This window comes from Vombatus ursinus, unplaced genomic scaffold (assembly GCF_900497805.2).
Source record: "Vombatus ursinus unplaced genomic scaffold, bare-nosed wombat genome assembly UNPS02010282.1, whole genome shotgun sequence".
Lineage (NCBI taxonomy): Eukaryota > Metazoa > Chordata > Mammalia > Diprotodontia > Vombatidae > Vombatus > Vombatus ursinus.
Genome location: NW_020950060.1, coordinates 1 through 17,238, shown reverse-complemented (window position 1 = coordinate 17,238; position 17,238 = coordinate 1). Strand labels below are relative to the sequence as shown.

Genomic DNA, 17,238 nt, shown 5'->3' with positions numbered 1-17,238 from the left:
AGAGGCAAGTAACTCACTGTAACAATGCATTATGAAGTATTTGGAATGATTGTTTAAAAAATGTACAGAGTCCTTAAGACCGCATGTAGAACTTTGAGGATGTTTCACCTTCACCTTTCCAGTTTTTAAATCCTGAATCAGGTGCCCTTCCCTCTGAAAGGCATGCCAATCTCTTTTTTTATTGGGGGCCCATTTATCAGGTCACACTCTTGGACAAATAAAAAACCAACCACAAAAACACAAACAGTCCATTCAGAAGCATTTGTGGTAGATAATGGAGGGCCCAGATTCGTCACATCTCTGCTTGCTAATCCACATCTGTTGGAAGATGGAGAGGGGTCAGCATGGAACCTCCAAAGCAGACAGGGTATTTGTGCTCAGGTCAGGCAATGGTCTTGATTTTCACTGTGCTGGGGTTAGGGCTATGATCCCTTTCTGTATCCTGTCAGCAATGCGTGGGTCCAGGGTGGTACCACCAGATAATATGGTATTGGCATATAAATCCTTACAGATGTCAGCATCACACCTCATGACTGAGCTGAAGGGAGCTTTGTGGATTCCATAGGATTCCAAACCTAAGAAGGATGGTTGGCAGAGAGCTTCTGGACACCAGGAACTAGGAAATCTCATTGCCAGTGGTGATGACCTGACCACCAGGGAGCTCAAAGCTCTTTTCCAGAGAATAGCAAGTGACCATCTCCTGCTCAAAGTCCAGGGCCATGTAACACAGCTTCCTGATGTCACCCATGATTGCTTTCTCAGCTGTGATAGTGAAACTCTACTCTCTCTGTCAGGATCGTCATGGGGCAGTCTGTCAGGTCATAGCCAGCTGGATCCAGGCAAAGTATGGCATGTGGAAGGGCATGGCCTTCTGTGAGCAGCACAGGGTGAACTTCAGGGGCCTCAAGGAGCTCACCGTATAAAGTGTGGTGCCAGATCTTCTGTTCAATGAGGTTCTTCAGGGTCACAATAACTCTCTTGTTCTGGTCCACATCCCCCGTAGAGCTGTCTTTCTGGCCCATACCCACCGTCACATCCTGATGTCTGGGGTGCCCAACAATGGAAGGGAAGACAACCCTAGGGGCACTGCCTGCTGCAAAGCCAGCTTTGCACATTCTGGAACAATTGTCAACAATGAAGGCAGCAATATCATCTTCTGGGGTGAACTTTGCAGTGGCAAGTTTAAACCCTTGAGAGAGAGGAGATGGTATGGCACCTAGAGGCGGGGGGAGGGAAGTGCAAGCTGGCTGGAAAACCTCACAGCTCTCAGAAATTCTTTAATCTTTAAGAACTAGGTGGGGGAAATCTGGCATGTGGTAAAAACTGTAGCAATGAATTGTTGCAGTATTTGCTAGTGGCGAGAATATTCTGCAACTGTGGCTTTTGGGGTTGTGGTGTGCATATGTTCTGAAAGACAATCTTTCAACAAAAGGGCAAATCTGGAGTCAGTACTACCTTCTTTGCATATCAGTATGTGATCTTGCTTGAAAAAAAAAAAGACCCAACTATTCACTGCTTTCATTTTATTAAAATGATTTGGAAAATTGAGTAATTTCTTGGAAATATCCTTGTTCTGATTTGTTTCAACTTAAAACACTGTGAATTTTAACTCATTTCTAATTAAAATATATGAACTCTTTAAAAATATTTTATTCTAACTGCCCATAAGAGTTGTTGCTATTATTTTCATCTTCAAAAAAGCTCTGAGCAATATTAAATAGATATAACTATGAGATGTGTTTGAAAGAAAGAGCATTTGAGTGAATAGTAACATCCTGGTAGCAAGGTAAAAACTCTCTGAATATGGTCTAGGAAGTTTCTTTGTTACATAGTTAGGTTTAGAGAAATGAACAATAGAAGATTACCTTTGAGGAATACTGACTGGGCATAACTTAAATATTGTTCCAGATCTAATCCCAGTGTTATAATTCTAGAGTTATGTTTATGCCATTCTCATTTGTAACTCATCTGCAAGCAAGTTTGTGGAGGTTAAAGTTTCATCGACATTGCAAACTTCTTCACGCAAAATTTTTATTAGGAAGATTCATTAAAGGCATTCTTGAAACCTGAGACAAATTACAACTTGAACTTCTACTGAGAAAAAAAGAAGAATGTTTTCTAGGCTGAGATTCTTAATTATGTAGCTACAATGTTACTACGAAACGCTAGGACCAATCTGTTTTTTTTCTTTCCCAACAGTGAACTCTCAAGAATATAATGTCCCCGCTTTCCCCAGAAACAGTCCTCACTCTAGCAACCTGTAGGAAATTATAAGTGGGAGTTTTGGATGGAAAATGGGACAGTTACCTGTCTTAACATAATATAAAAGCAAAAGTAAATTGTGTCCTGTCGTTTTTATTTGGACCATGTTAATGGAGCAAATAAAGACCACACTGTTCAAGAGTTTAAAAAAATGCATTCTATTGAACTGTTTTTCTCTTCTCTTGTAGCTTAAAAAAAAAAAGCTGGTATGACAGGTCACTTTTGATCTGGATGCTGTGAGATCATAAATGTATCTATTATAGAATATGACAAAATGTTTGAAAAGTTAATAATGGGGTATATTTTGTTTTAATTAAAAAAACTAATGATAATGATAAATGACTAACTGTTGGGAGAAAAGCAGAGCAAAATCCTCTTAAGAGATCTTTGTCTGTGAGATTCCTTTGGATTTCTTACTTAACCTGTGAAAGGATCTTAACCAACCCTGCTGACAGTGTTCAGAGACTATATAATGCTTAAGTTTAAGGCACTAGGACCTCTCCCTGCCAAAGTAAGGAAAGGTATGGGCTAAACTGTAAATAATAAGTGAATTTTATCTGAGATAATTTAGAAAATCATGAAATTATATATGTTAATAATTGGCATATGTTAAAGTTACATTTGTGAACCAACTATTCACTGGGGGCAAACTAGTACTCAGTGTATTCATGTAAGACTCCAGGATGTACTATTTGTGCTGATTGTCTTCCTTATCCAACATTCCACCAGCATGTTCTGCACATTCTCCGCCATGACCTCATTGTACAGCTCTTTCTGAGAATGGTCTAGGAGGTACCACTCCTCCTCAGTGAAGTCCACAAGCACATCCGTGAATTTCACCAACTCCTAAGCCATCAAAAGTCACATCATTTAGAGCTGAAAGAGACTCCAGAATTCATGTAGTCCAATCCTTATCCACTTAGAAGAAACTGAAGCAGAGAAGGGATTTGCCTAAAACTCATATAATCTTAATGAGTGTCACAGCAAACACTTGAAACTAGTCATTAAGAGCCCCATGGAATATTGAGAAAAGCATTTTCTATTTGAAGTGAAAATCAGGTTGGAATAATAAAAGCTGGAAAAATGTCTTACTCTATGATGTTTCTTCCAATGGAATTAGAGAGAAGGCATGTGCTCCATTAGTGAGGTATTAGAATCTGTGCAGGAGGGAGAGGGTCATGTGGAATTCCTCCCCACTAGCAGTGTCCTAAGTGACGTATTCAGAGAATTCTATAAAGAGTTTGTGGAAAGCTGATGAGTATTCTGTATTCTTGGGGGATGTGGGGAGAATTGAACAGTGATCACTGAGAAAAGAACGAAGAAAAGGGAACGATATCTAGTAAATTTCCTTAGAGTTGGAAATAAATTCTTCACAAGATAAAAGTATAAAAGAATCCTAAAGAGAGATTACTCACAAGCTGGCCTCACCTGAATGGAATGAGACTTATTTCTGGGGAAGTGAAGTAGAGTTCTCTATTCTTCTACTGGGAGGCTGAGATGACACTGGGCATGATGTGTCTTGGTCAAAAATATCTGCTGTCATTGCGTTAGGATTGCTTTCAATTGTTCATGGAATGTATTTATTCATTTTATTATTTAATTAGAGAGAAATAAAAGTAACTGTGGGAAAAGGAGGGTTCCTTCATTCAATAAAAATGTATTTTTTTTTTTTTTTGGTGAGGCATTGGGGTTAAGCGACTTGCCTAGGGTCACACAGCTAGTAAGTGTCATGTGTCCAAGGCCATATTTGAACTCAGGTCCTCTTGACTCCAAGGCCTGAGCTCTATCTACTGCGCCACCTAGCTGTCCCAAAAGGTAATATTTTATGAGCTGGGGTTGGAGATTGACCTAATGCATAAGGAAGACACTGACACTATTTATGAAAAATAAATTATTTCAACATATTGCTAGAACTCAAGAACACTGGGAATCAGGAATAGAGAGAATGAGTCAAGAGGCAGACTGATTTATATCATACAAGAGAGTGGCCACATCTGCAAACCCTCTGATGCTTGGGAGGGCTCATCTATTTATCCAACCTGCTACATGTAGAATACATGTTTAGCCAATTCACGTGGCTTTTGATGCTCTTCCATTCCATTTTCTTCTATTTCTAGCAGAATGGTGTGATTCACTTTTTCAGAAGTTGTATCGTTTTAGAGCAATTCTCTTTCATGTAGATAAAAATCTCTTCACTTTCTTGACATCTTGATTTTATTCAAAACATCTGGTTTATCTTCTGTTTCTAATGTATATTTTACTTTTAGCTTTCTTTATTTCTATTATTAAACTTCTGAGGAATTAAAGAATTTTTTAGACTTCTCTTGAGTTTTTAGATTCCCAAGAATTTACAAATTTTCCTTTTCATTTGGTGTTCTGGGTCATGATCCTTCATTGCATTGTATTTATTCAAAATATGAACAATCACTAGAGGAAGGCCTTGCTTTTCTTCACTAATAATTCATCTATTGCATCCCTGCCTTGCGCTTATCAGAAGCTCCTGCACGCCTCTTTCCTACTCCCCCCCCCACAGTCTCTCTCCCCCACCATGGGGTGAGCTCATGGACTCCAAACCTCCCAGAAGGAGAGGGTCAGCTCACACATCTCCACATCTGCCCCTGGCTGCACTACTCTGGGACTTCTCACTGACTGTGCCACCAAGACCCAGTTCCTTTTGCCCCAAATCTCTTCCTCTGGGGTGTTGTCTTACCCTTGAAAGGGTAAACTCCCTGGGGCAGGACAGTCTTTCTTCTCTTCTGTTTGAATCCCCAGGCGTTGACACAGTGTAGGGCACACAGAAGGTGCTTCATAAATGCTAACTGACTACTGACTGTCCAGACACTTTCATGTGTCCATCTTGCTTTTTATGTTGCTTTCCAAGCTCATCACGACATAGGCATCACTTACTTTTGCAGTCTTCTTACACCTCACAACCTGCCACCTACTCTGACCCAATGGCACTGCCCTCCTTCTCGTGCCAGGAAGAAGACATTCCATCTCCAGGCTCTGGGCTTTTTCTCTGGCTCTCCAGAAACGCTGGAATTCTCTGCCTCCTCATTTAGGCTTTCTGGGGTCCTTCAAGTCTCAACCAAAATCCTACCTTCTATTTCCCCCCCCCCTTCATTCTAATGCCTTCATCCTAGTGCCTTCATCCGTTTAATTATATCCCGTTGCTCTGTCTATAGCTTGTTTGTACATATCTGTGTGCTTCTTGTCTCCCCCATTAGACTATGAAGTCCTTGAGGGCAGACACTGCTGTTTGCTTCTTTTTCCAAGACCCCTACTAAGCACAGTGCCTGGCACATAGTAGGCACTAAATAAGTGTAGAATAGGGGCAGCTAGGTGGTGCAGTGGATAGAGCACTGGCCCTGAGGTCAGGAGGACCTGAGTTCAAATCCAGCCTCAGACTACACACTTGACACTTACTAGCTGTGTGACCCTGGGCAAGTCACTCAACCCCAATTGCCTCACCAAAAAATGGGAAAAAAAATAAGTGTGGAGTAAATAACTGCCTGCATTCTCTTCTTCTCAGAACCTCTTCATGTGATCTTACATTGGCTTCTTTCCTCCATTCTCTAAGACAATGGGAGCCTTGTCTTTGGAAAGGCCGACTAAATATGTGGCCGTTTGATCCCACCCTATCCTCCCCAACAGTTGGCACACTCAATCATTCTGACACCCAGGTCCCTCACATTTTTAACCTTTCTCCATCAGCTGGTCCCTTTCCTACTGACTTCAAAAATACCCATCTCCCCCTTCTTTAAGGAAGCCTTCCCTAAACCCTCACCACTCTTGAGCAATCATTCTATCTCACCTCTGTTTCTCAGCCAAACTCCTTGAAACATCTCTCTGAACTTTCCACTTTCCTCTCATTCACTCCTTAGTTATTTTTCAGGTGTTTCAGTTGTGTCTGACTCTTCTAGATGCCATTTCAGATTTTCGGAGCAAAGATGCAGGAATGGTTTCCCATATCCTGCTCATGCTCATTTTAGAGATGATAAACTGAGGCAAATAGAATTAAGAGACTTAAGTGACTCAGGATCTCAGAGTTAGTAAGCGTCTGAGGCTGGATTTGAATTCATGGAGATGAGTCTTCCTGACTCCAGGCCTAGTGCTGTACCACTGGCCTACCTTGCTGCCCCCCACTCACACTTGGCTTTCATCCTTCCTTTCCCGAAAGTGCTCTCTCCAAAGGTAGCGTTGATGTTTTAAATCTCCAAATCTGATCATCTTTTCTCAGTCCTCATCCTAACTGACCTCTCTCCATTCTAGTCTTGCCCACCCATCTTCTACAAGGAGCCTTTCTTGGGCCACATTCTTTAATTTCCTGAAATTTACCTTACACAATGTGCTTACTATGTGCCAGACACAAGCACTTTACAAACATTATTTCATCTGACCTTCACACTCATTATTTTCCAGGTCCCACTGCTACCATTTTATAATAGAGAAAAGTGTCTAAGGCCACATTTGAACTCAGCTTTTCCAGGCCCGGAACTCTATCCAGTGTACCTCCTAGCTTGTGATTATGGAAGCTAGTACATATGAATGCATGCATCTTTATAGGACTTTACAAATTGTATCCCATTTTCCTCTTCCATTCTTGGAATCCCAAGAGCCTATGAGTTGCTTGGACCAGAGTATATGCTTAATAAAGCTCATTGATTTGTTGACTTGATGAAACCCACTAGAAAGTGAGTTCCTTGAGGGGAGGGGCTGCTCATCTTGCTTTGTACCCCCAGCACTTAGCAGAATGTCTGGCACATAATCAATGCTTGTGAAATTACCAGGAGGGAGTCTCCAGATAATGGGCATTGGAGCCATTCTCTTATTTTCTGCATTCCAAGATCTGGCAGTATCAGTGTTACTCAATGAAGGGGTCCCATTTTGAATCAAGGCTGGGATCTGTTGAGAATGAGTTGACTCAAATGTATAAATGCCATAGAGGATATTCCAGGAGGAATCTTAGAATTTTTCTAAAGCACTGTATTGCATTCTTTAGCCAAGTTCTTTCCAAGGCTGATAGTATCAATGTGAATTAAAAGAAATGTGGCTAAACTGTCCATATCTTTAACCAACTGACTTTACTATGAGATAAATGATCCAAGGAATGATAACAAAAAAATGATAGCCAGCATTTCTATAGGGATTTAATGTTTGTCAAGTGTTTTACAAATATTGTTCAATTTGATCCTCATTCAAGCCTGGGAGTAAGGTGCCCTTCTTATGCCCATTCTACAGATGGGGAAACTCAGGCAGGATTAGATTACATGACTTGCCCAGGGACATACAGCTAGTAAGTGCCAGAGACTGAATTGCAATTCAGGCTTTTGATTCCAAGCACAACATTTTATCCACTGAGCCATAAAGCTCGTTAAAAAGTCACTGAAGAAATTGATATCCAACAGTAACGAAAACATTTATACAATGAATTTTTTTTTGCCTGTAAACAACAGGAAACCAAATGAGTGCCAGTTAATGGAAGAATGGCCGAAGAAACGAATATTAATGTGAATACCATGGAATATTGAGGAGATATGACAAACATTAGGATTTCAGCCAAAAATTATTACATTTATAGCATTTTATATACAGGACATGGTTTGGGATGTTTAATGAGGTCTCTTCTGTTAGGAGGTCCAATGAAATTCTGTGCTGCAGCAGAAGGTCTTATCCTTGGTAATCGGATGCCTAACTTATACCTCCAGCATGATTTCTCCAAAGTACAATCAAGTAAAAGCTCAAGGGGAAGCCCTTTTCACATCCATCACCTTTTCTTACCTTCATTCCAGTAGGAATAAGGATGTCTACTGATCACCCTCCTCCAGAGAAAAGCATGGTCCCCCTGAGCACTTAAGGCTTCTCTCCACAATGAAGCCTCTGATGGAAAGTAAGGGAGGATCTCTAGCTGAAAGCCTTCCCACACTGAGTGCACAGGGACCTGTTCCTCAGAATGGTTTATCTAATCCTGAAGAAGGTCTGAATTCCATTTGAATGCCTTTCCTTATTCATGACAATGATCAGATTTCTGTCTCATATGAATTCTTAGATGGAAAATAAGGGATGATTGTTGCCTGAAAGCATCACCATCTTCATTATATTCGTAAAGTTTCTTTTAAGAAGAATGGTAACCACAGGCCTTGCCACATTCAAGACACTCATGAGGTTTGTCTGCAGTGTGGACTCTATGATGTTTAGCAAGACTGGAGCTGCATAGGAAAGCCTTTCCACTTTGGTTACATTCTTAAGGCTTCTCTCTACTGTGGATTCTCTGACGTGCAGTGGGAGTGGAGCTTAATGTGAAAGTCTTTCCACATTGATTACTTTCAAAAGGTCTCTCTTCAGTGTGGATTTTCTGATGTGCAGCAAGATACTTCCACATTGTGAAGGTCTTTCCACATTGATTACATTCATGAAGTTTCTCTCCAGTGTGGATTCTCTTATGTGCAGCAAGACTGTATCTCTGTGCGAAAAACTTTCCACACTGATTACATTCAAAAATTTTCTCTCCATTGTGGATTCTCTGATGGCCAATAAGGAATGATCTGTGGCAGACAGCCTTCCCACATTTATCCCATTTATCAAAATTCCCCCCAGTATGAATCTTCTGAGGTCTATCAAGATCTGAATTCCACCCAAAGGCCTTCCCATTCTGAACACATGCATATCTTTTCATTCCAAGGTGAAATGTAGGTTGGTAAGGAAGAGATGAGTGATGGCATGAAGTTGCTTCATTTTCATTATGTGCATCAGGTTCCTTTCTGATGGGAATTTGCTGATAAGTAGTGAGTTTAGAGTTCTGACTCAAGGCCTTCCCACCTTTATTACTTACAGAACGCATTCCTCCAGTATCACTTTCTGATGTCTAATGAGGTCTGAACTCCAGCTCAAGGCCATTTCCCATTGATTGTCTGGATACACTGGCATTTCAGGAGGCTTCCCCTGGGAATGAAAAAACTCTAGCCCTTCAGTAAAGCACTTGGTATATTCACTATCCTGATCACAGTCATTGCCTGAGGTCATTTTCTTATGGTGATTTAGGATTCAAGACTGTCTGAATCTCTTTCCAATTTCATCAAATTCACAGTCACTCTTTGGATTTTTATCTAACTTGATAATAGAGTCATGGATTTCTCTCAACTTGAAGTCCCAGACACAGTCACTGAAGAATCTTTGCAGGTCACATTCTTCCACAAAAATTCCCGCTGTTCTAGTCTTTTCATTTACTTCAAAGCTAGTCTCTGCATCTGAAGAAAACAGACAATCAAATATATGGACACGAAAAGATATACATACATAGATAAATACAATAGCAATTGTTCCTTAAGATTTATGCAGCTCCTGAACTCATCACCAACTTAAAGGCAATACAACTTTTTGGATATACTCTTTTTTATCTTTTTACTTAATAATATTTTATTTTTTTTCCAATTACATGTAAAGAATTTTCAATATTCGTTTTTGTAAGATTTTGAATTCCAAATTTTTCTCCTTCCCTCCCCCTTCCCCACCATAGCAAGCCATCTGATACAGGTTATACATGTATGATAACATTAAACGTATTTCCACATTAGTCATGTTGTGAAAGAAGAATCAGGACAAAAGAGAAAAACCAAAAAACAAAAAGGTAAAAATAGTATACTTAGATTTGCACTAAGACTCCAGAGTTCTTTCTCTGGATGTGGTTAGCATTTTCCATCATGAGTCTTTTGGAATTTTCTATCATAGTTTATCATTGCTTAATGTTACTGTTCCTGTGTGCAATGTTCTCCTAGTTCTGCTCACTGCACCCATTATCAGTTCATGTAAGTCTTTCTAGGTTTTTCTGAAATCTGCCTGCTCATCATTTGTTATAGCACAATAGTATTCTATTACACTCATATACCACAATTTCTTCAGCCGTTAGACAAGTGATGGGCATCCCTTCAATTTCCCATTCTTTGCCACTACAAAGAGAGCTGCTATAAATATTTTTGCACATATAGGTCCTTTTCTCTTTTTTATGATATCTTTAGGATACAGACACAGTAGTTGGATCAAAGGGTATTCACTGTGTATAGCCCTTTAGGCATAGTTCCAAATTGTTCTGCAGTATGGTTGGATCAGTTAACAACTCTACCAACAATGCATTAGTGTTTTAATTTTCCCACATCTTCTCCAACATTTATCATTTTCCTTTTCTGTCATAATAGCCAATCTGATAGGTGAGGTGGTACCTGAGAGTTCTTTTAATTTACATTTCTCTAATCAATAGTGATTTAGAGCATTTTTTTCATGACTATGGATAGCTTTAATTTCATTATCTGAAAATTGCCTGTTCATATTATTTGACCATGTATCAATTGAGGAATGACTTGTATTTTTTTTTTTTGGCTGGGCAATGGGCTTAAGTGACTTGCCCAGGGTCACACAGCTAGTGAGTGTCAAGTGTCTGAGGCTGGATTTGAACTCAGGTCCTCCTCACTACAGGACTGGTTCTCTATCCACTTTGCCATCTTGCTGCCTGAATGACTTGTATTCTTATAGATTTTTACAAAGATCTTTGTAAATTTGAGATATGAGATCTTTTTCTGAAAAACTGTCTATAAATTTTTTTACCCACCCATTTGCTGCTTTCTTTCTGGATCTTGGCTACATTTGTTTTATTTGTACAAGTCCTTTTTAAATTTAATGTCATCAGAATTATCCAATTTACATGTCACTCTGCTCTCTATCTCCAGTGTGTTCATAAATTATATCCTATCCATAAGTCTGATAAGTAATATGTTTTGTGTCATTCAAATTTTCTTATAAAAATCTCACTTTATATCTAGATCTTGTATCCATCTTGATGTTATTTTGTTAAATGGTGTAAGGTATTGGTCTATTTCTGCAATATTTCTTTCCAGTTTTCCCAACAATTTTTTTTTATCAAATAATGAATTCTGATCCTCAAAACTTGAGCTTTTACACTTCTCAAATCCAAGGTTACTATATTTATTTGCTACTTTAAATTTTATGTTTACTCTGTTCCATTGATTTACCTTCCTATTTCTTAGCCAATACTAGATAGTTTTGATAATTACTGCCTTATAATAAAGTTTAAGATCTGGTACTGCTAAACCTCTTTTCTTTACATTTTTTTCCATTGGTTACTTTGATATTTTTAACCTTTTGTTCTTCCAAATGAATTTTGTTGTTATTTTTTCTAGCTCAGTAAAATAAGTTTTTGGTAATTTAAATGGGATGCCATTGAACCTACATATTTATATGTTACTTTAGGCAAAATTGTCATTTTTATCATATTAGCTCTGCCTACCCATGAACAATGAGTATTTCTCTATTTGTATTTGATTTTATTGCTATAAAGTTTTTTTTTAATTTTATGGTTATGTACTTCCTGGGTTTGTTTTGGCAGCTGTACTCCCAGGAGTTTTATGCTATCTAGAGTTATTTTTAATTGGGAATCTCTTACTATCTCTTCTTCCAGGATTGTATTGGTATTATATAGGAATGCTGCTCCTTTATGTGGGTTTAATTTATATCCTAATGATTTGTTAAAATTATTAACTGCTTCATTGAACTTTTTAGTTGAATCTTTGGGATTTTACAAGTATAGCATCATATCATCTGCAAAAAAAAAAGTTGTTTTATTACCTCATTCTCTATTCTGATTCCTTCTATTTCTTTTGCTTCTCTTATTGCTATTGCTAGGATTTCCAACACAATATTGCATAATATTGGTGACAGTGGGCATCCTTGTTGAACACTGAATCTTGGTGGGAAGGCTTCTACCTTATTCACATTACACATAATGCATGATGATGGTCTTAGGCAAATTTTAAAAATCAATTGAAGGAAAAATCCATTTATACTTTTACTTTCAAGTATTTTTTTTTAATGGAAGTGATTGTTGTGTTTTATCCTAAGTTCTTTCTTTACCACTTGATATAATTGTATGATTTTTGTTATTTTTATTATTGATATAGTCAACTATATGAATAATTTTCCTTATGTAAGTAATATATTGTGGTAATCTCCTAGGTAGTATTTTATTTAGAATTTTTGCATCCATATCCATTAATAAAATTGGTCTATAATATTCTTTCTCTTTTTTACTCTTCCAAGTTTAAGTATCAATAGCATATTTGTTTCATAAAAGGAGTTTGGTAGAGTCCCTTCTTTGCCTATTATTCCAAATCATTTCTTTACTTAATATTGAAATTAGTTGACCTGTAAGTGTTTGGTAGAATTTCCTTGTAAATCTGTCTGATCTTTTTCCTGAAGAAACTTTTTCCCTAAGAAACTCATTCATGGCCAGTTCAATATCTTTTTCTAACAAAGGATTGTTTAGATATTCTGTTTCCTCTTCTGTTCAGTCTATGAGAATATGGCTCCAGCACTACCAGCACTCCACTCTCACCTGCTTCCTCTGTCTCAGTTCTTCCTGTCAGGACTTGTTTGTATGTGGCAATTGCTCCATTTTGCATTTCCCTACCCAATTTTATTTTTTAGAACTAAACCATCATACTCAACTAGCACAAGCTTTACTTTCAAACTATCCAAGTAATGATGACATTTTTAAGAGTACAGATAACATTTTCACATATAAAAAGTAAAGAGCTTGACCTAATTGAGTCCCTTATAACTGCTCTTTAATGTTTACTTTATGTTTTTCTTGGATCTTCTATATCTAATTTTCCATTGAGTTCTGGTTTTTTGTCATGGATAATTGAATGTCTTTCAGTTTATTATGTGGCCTTTTTTGCTTTTTTTTTTCTAGCAGGTATTATATTCAGACTTGCTGGGCAAGTTATTTTTGGTCACAACCCAGCTCCCTTGCTCTCTAAAATAAAATATCTTAATAAGCCCTGTGGCCTTTTAATGCAGAAGATGCTTTGTCTTGTGTTATCTTGATTTTAAATTGATATTGTATCTAGACTCTTTTAATGATCATAGCTTTCAGGTAATCCTACAATTCTTATATTGTCTCCTTGTTCTATTCTCCATAGCATTCATTATTCTAAGGAGATGTTTCATGATCTTGTCTATTTTTTTTTCATTCTGTTGGTTTTATTTTAGTATTTCTTGGTATCTTATAACATCATTAACTTCCTCTTGCCTGATTCTCCTTGTAAGAAGTTATTTTCTTCCTTGAGTTTTGGGATCTCATTTTCTAATTGGATGCCTTTTCATAATTTTCTCAATTTTCCTAATTATTCCTCCAAATTATTCTTCCAAAGAACCCTGCTTGGCCTTCTGACCATTTGACATTTTCTTTAAAGTGGAGGAGCTTTTTAAACTTCACTCTCTTCCCCTGAGTATGAACCCTGATTGTCTCCATGCCATAGTAGCTGTCCATGGTCAGGTTTTTTCTCCTTTCTAATGCATTTTTATTTTTATTTTATTTTATATTAAGTCATGTATTGTTCTTGTCAGTTCTATCCCTGAAGTGTGGGGGATGATACTCTATGCCTGGTGTCCTTCTTACTGTTATTTTCAGAGCTCTGTATGGGAGCCCAACCCTGGACACTCCTCTATATCCCTGAACTCAAGGACAGGGCTCCCAGCCACACTGTCACAACAAATGCTCCCACTTCCTGGGGTCTGCAGCCACAAACACCAGCTAACTCCTTTTACCAGAAAATGAAATCAGAGACTCTGTTCTCCTACAGGCGCCCACAGTGATCAGGGTCCTCACCCCTGTACTACCCACCCTCACCAGATGTGGGCTCCCACCTTCTTGGCCACATCCACAGCCTGGAAGCATGTATGGTTAAGCTCAACTGGGCCTGGTGTCCAGCCACAGGAGGGGATCTTTCAATCCCCTCCTTCCACTGTCTAACCCCCACAAACTGTCACTGTCCTTGAGGTGAAAGCTCCTGAAGCAGAGGCCACAGGGCCTGCTGCCCCCGGGGCTTGCTGTTTGTTGATTCAGCAGACTCTGCCTGGAGACATGGGCCAAACCTCCACCAGGGAGGTCCTGTCAAGCTGTCTTAGGAGGACAATTTCTGGACTTTTAACCACTCCTGCTGCTCAAAATTCATTTTGAGGTATCTTTTTATTGTTTTGGGGAGATTCTTGGAGAGCCAAGTATTTCCTGTCCCATTCTACCATTTTACCAGAATACTTTTCCATTCCTTTTAGTATGATGTTTTCAGTGACCTCCTCAGAATCCTAGACCAAGGAAGAATATGGCACCAAGGTCAGCTACCTGACTGGTGGTAAATTGTTTAACTTGAAAAGGCTACAAACTAAGACAAAAGTGTTGGTAAAAGAGTTGGTGCAGGTAAATGACTGTGCACTCAGTGCAGCTTCTGAGGCCGAGATGCACCAGACTATGGATCCATTCTCTGCCTCTTGTGCTAATTTTGGCCTGACAATTAACACCAAGAAAAGAGAGGAAATGATCCTTACCCAGGGACAGCAGGTTCTGGACATTCTCCAGCATGACCTCCTTGTACAGCTCTTTCTGAGAATGGTCCAAGAGGCCCCACTCCTCCTCAGTGAAGTCCACAACCACATCCTGGAATGTCACCAGCTCCTAAACCATCAAAAGTCACATGATTTAGAGCTGAAATAGAGACTCTAGAATTCTAGTCCAAACTTCATTAACTAAGAGGAGGTAACTGACACAGAGAGAAGTATTTTGCTAAAACTCATATAACCTTTATGAGCGTCAGAGCCAATACTTGAAAGCAGTCATTAAGAACCCAATGGAATATGGAGAAAATTTTATATTTGAAGTGAGAATCACGTTGGAATAATAAAAGCTGGAAAAATGTCTTACTATACAACGCTTCTCCCAATGGAATTAAGGAGAAGGTATGGGTTCTAGAGATTCTCTGGAGGAGGAAGAGAGAAGTTGCCGTGAATCATGTCTCAGAGTCGTGTCTTTTGCCCCAAATCTCTTCCTCCGGAGTGTTGTCTCCCCTTGAAAGTGTAAACTCCCTGGGGCAGGACAGTCTTTCTTCTCTTCTGTTTCAATCCCCAAGCCTTAACACAGTGCATGGCACATGGAAGGTGCTTAAGAACTGCTTGTTAGCTACTGACTGCCCAAACACTCTCATCTGAGGATCTTGCTTTTAAGCCTACCATGACCTATGCATCCCCTCATTTTTTGGTCTTCTTAAACATTCCTTCCCATTACCTACTCTTTAATCCAATGACACTGGTCTTGTTATGCCAGGTAGAAGACACTCCCTGTCTAGGCTCGGGGCATTTTCTCTGGCTCTCCAGAATGGCTGAAATTCTCGGCCCCCTCATGCAGGCCTCTTGGGTTCCCTCAAGTCTCACCTAAAATCCCACCTGCTAAAATATAGGAAGCCTTTCTCAACATCTCTTCATTCTAGCACCTTCCTTCTTTAATTATATTCTGCTTACCAGTCTATACCTTGTATGTACATATTTCTGTTCTTGTCTTCATCCCCAATAGACTGGAAGCTCCCTGAGGGCTGACAGTGCTTTTTGGTTCTTTTTCATGACCTCTACTAAGCACAGTGCCTTGTACATAGTAGGCAATTAATAACGGTTTACTGAAAAATAATGCTTACATTCTCTCCTTCTCAAAACCTCTTCATGTATTTTTTTTTTTTTTGGCTAGGCAATGAGGTTAAGTGACTTGCCCAGGGTCACACAGCTAGCAAGTATTATGTGTCTGAAGCCAGATTTGAGCTCAGGTCCACCTGAACCCAGGGCCGGCGCTCTATACACTGTGCCACCTAGCTGCCCCCGCTCTTCATGTATTCTTACAATGGCTTCTTTCCTCCATGTTCATTTGTGTCTGACTCTTTGAGACCCCATTTGGGATTTTCTTGGCAAAGACACGGGAGTGGTTTTCCATTTCCTTCTCCATTTCATTTGACAGATGAGGAAACTGAGGCCAACAAGTCAAGTGACTTGCTCAGGATCACATAACTATTAAGTATCTGAGGCAAGATTTAGACTTATGAAAATGAGTCTTCCTGATTCCAAGCCCACCGTTCTATCCACTGGGTCACATTTCTGCCCTACTGTGAGGGACTGTTTGATGCCAGCTACTGCCAGATGGGGGTTGTGCCAATGTGGGACGGAAACTGGGTACCAGAAAGTAACTGGAGCTCTTGCTCCAGGGGCAGAGGTGGTACTGGGTGGAGTTGTAATGTACTGGGATGAGATCTGGGCTCAGAGAGGTAACCGGAGCTCTCGCTCCCGAGACTGGAGCGGTGCTGAATGGAGCTGTGACAAGCTGGGGAGGAAGCGGGGTACAGGGAAGTGGCCGGAGCGCGCACTCCTGAGGCAAGGACGGTGCCGCTTGGGAGGGGGATGGCAGAGAACGAGCTCTCTCTGTCTAGCCTCCTTCTTTAGGTACTACGCTGACCCCAGACGCCTCCTTCCTGTGACCAAACCTGACTTCCTGAGTCACGTATGCTCCCTAGGTGTAGCACCGACCCCAGACACCTCCCCCGGTATCTGGACCCGACTTCCTGCGTCACGTACATTCTCCTTTGTCTATGCACTGATCCCTCACGCCTCCTTCCAAATCTCTGGGACCCACTTCCTGTGCCACGTATGCTCCCTTTGTCTGGACACTAGCTGGACATCCCTTTTTGATATTTGATCCTCGACGGGTCACTATGAGCGGGCTGAGGAGGAGGGACGAAGAAGGTACTAAAAAGAGCTGCAGGGAGGGGGGGGGCGGAGTCGGCTTCTGCTCCTGCTTGCGCCTTCCTGCCTGGCCTTGCTGTGATGATTATTGAATAAAGTTCAGGTTTTTGCACCTCCCGATCGGCTAGTTTCTGGTTTACCCGGGTGGCCTCCGATGATACGTGAGTATGACTCTGGTTGGCTGATTTGGTTGAAAGAGTGTGCGCGGTTTGGACCGGCACACCCCACCCCCTACCTTATTCCTTAAAAATTTACAAATTGGCTTTCATACTCACCCTCCTGAAACCGCTCTCCTCAAGTTATCGCCGAACTCTTTAATTGCCCAATCTGTTGCACTTTTCTCAGCCCTCA

At 40.1% G+C, this 17,238-nt stretch overlaps 1 pseudogene; it reads right to left on the bottom strand.

Moving 5' to 3' along the window:
• Positions 1–252: 252 nt before the first annotated feature.
• LOC114037161 lies at positions 253–1,151 on the bottom strand (annotated as a pseudogene).
• Between the last annotated feature and the right edge of the window lie 16,087 nt (positions 1,152–17,238).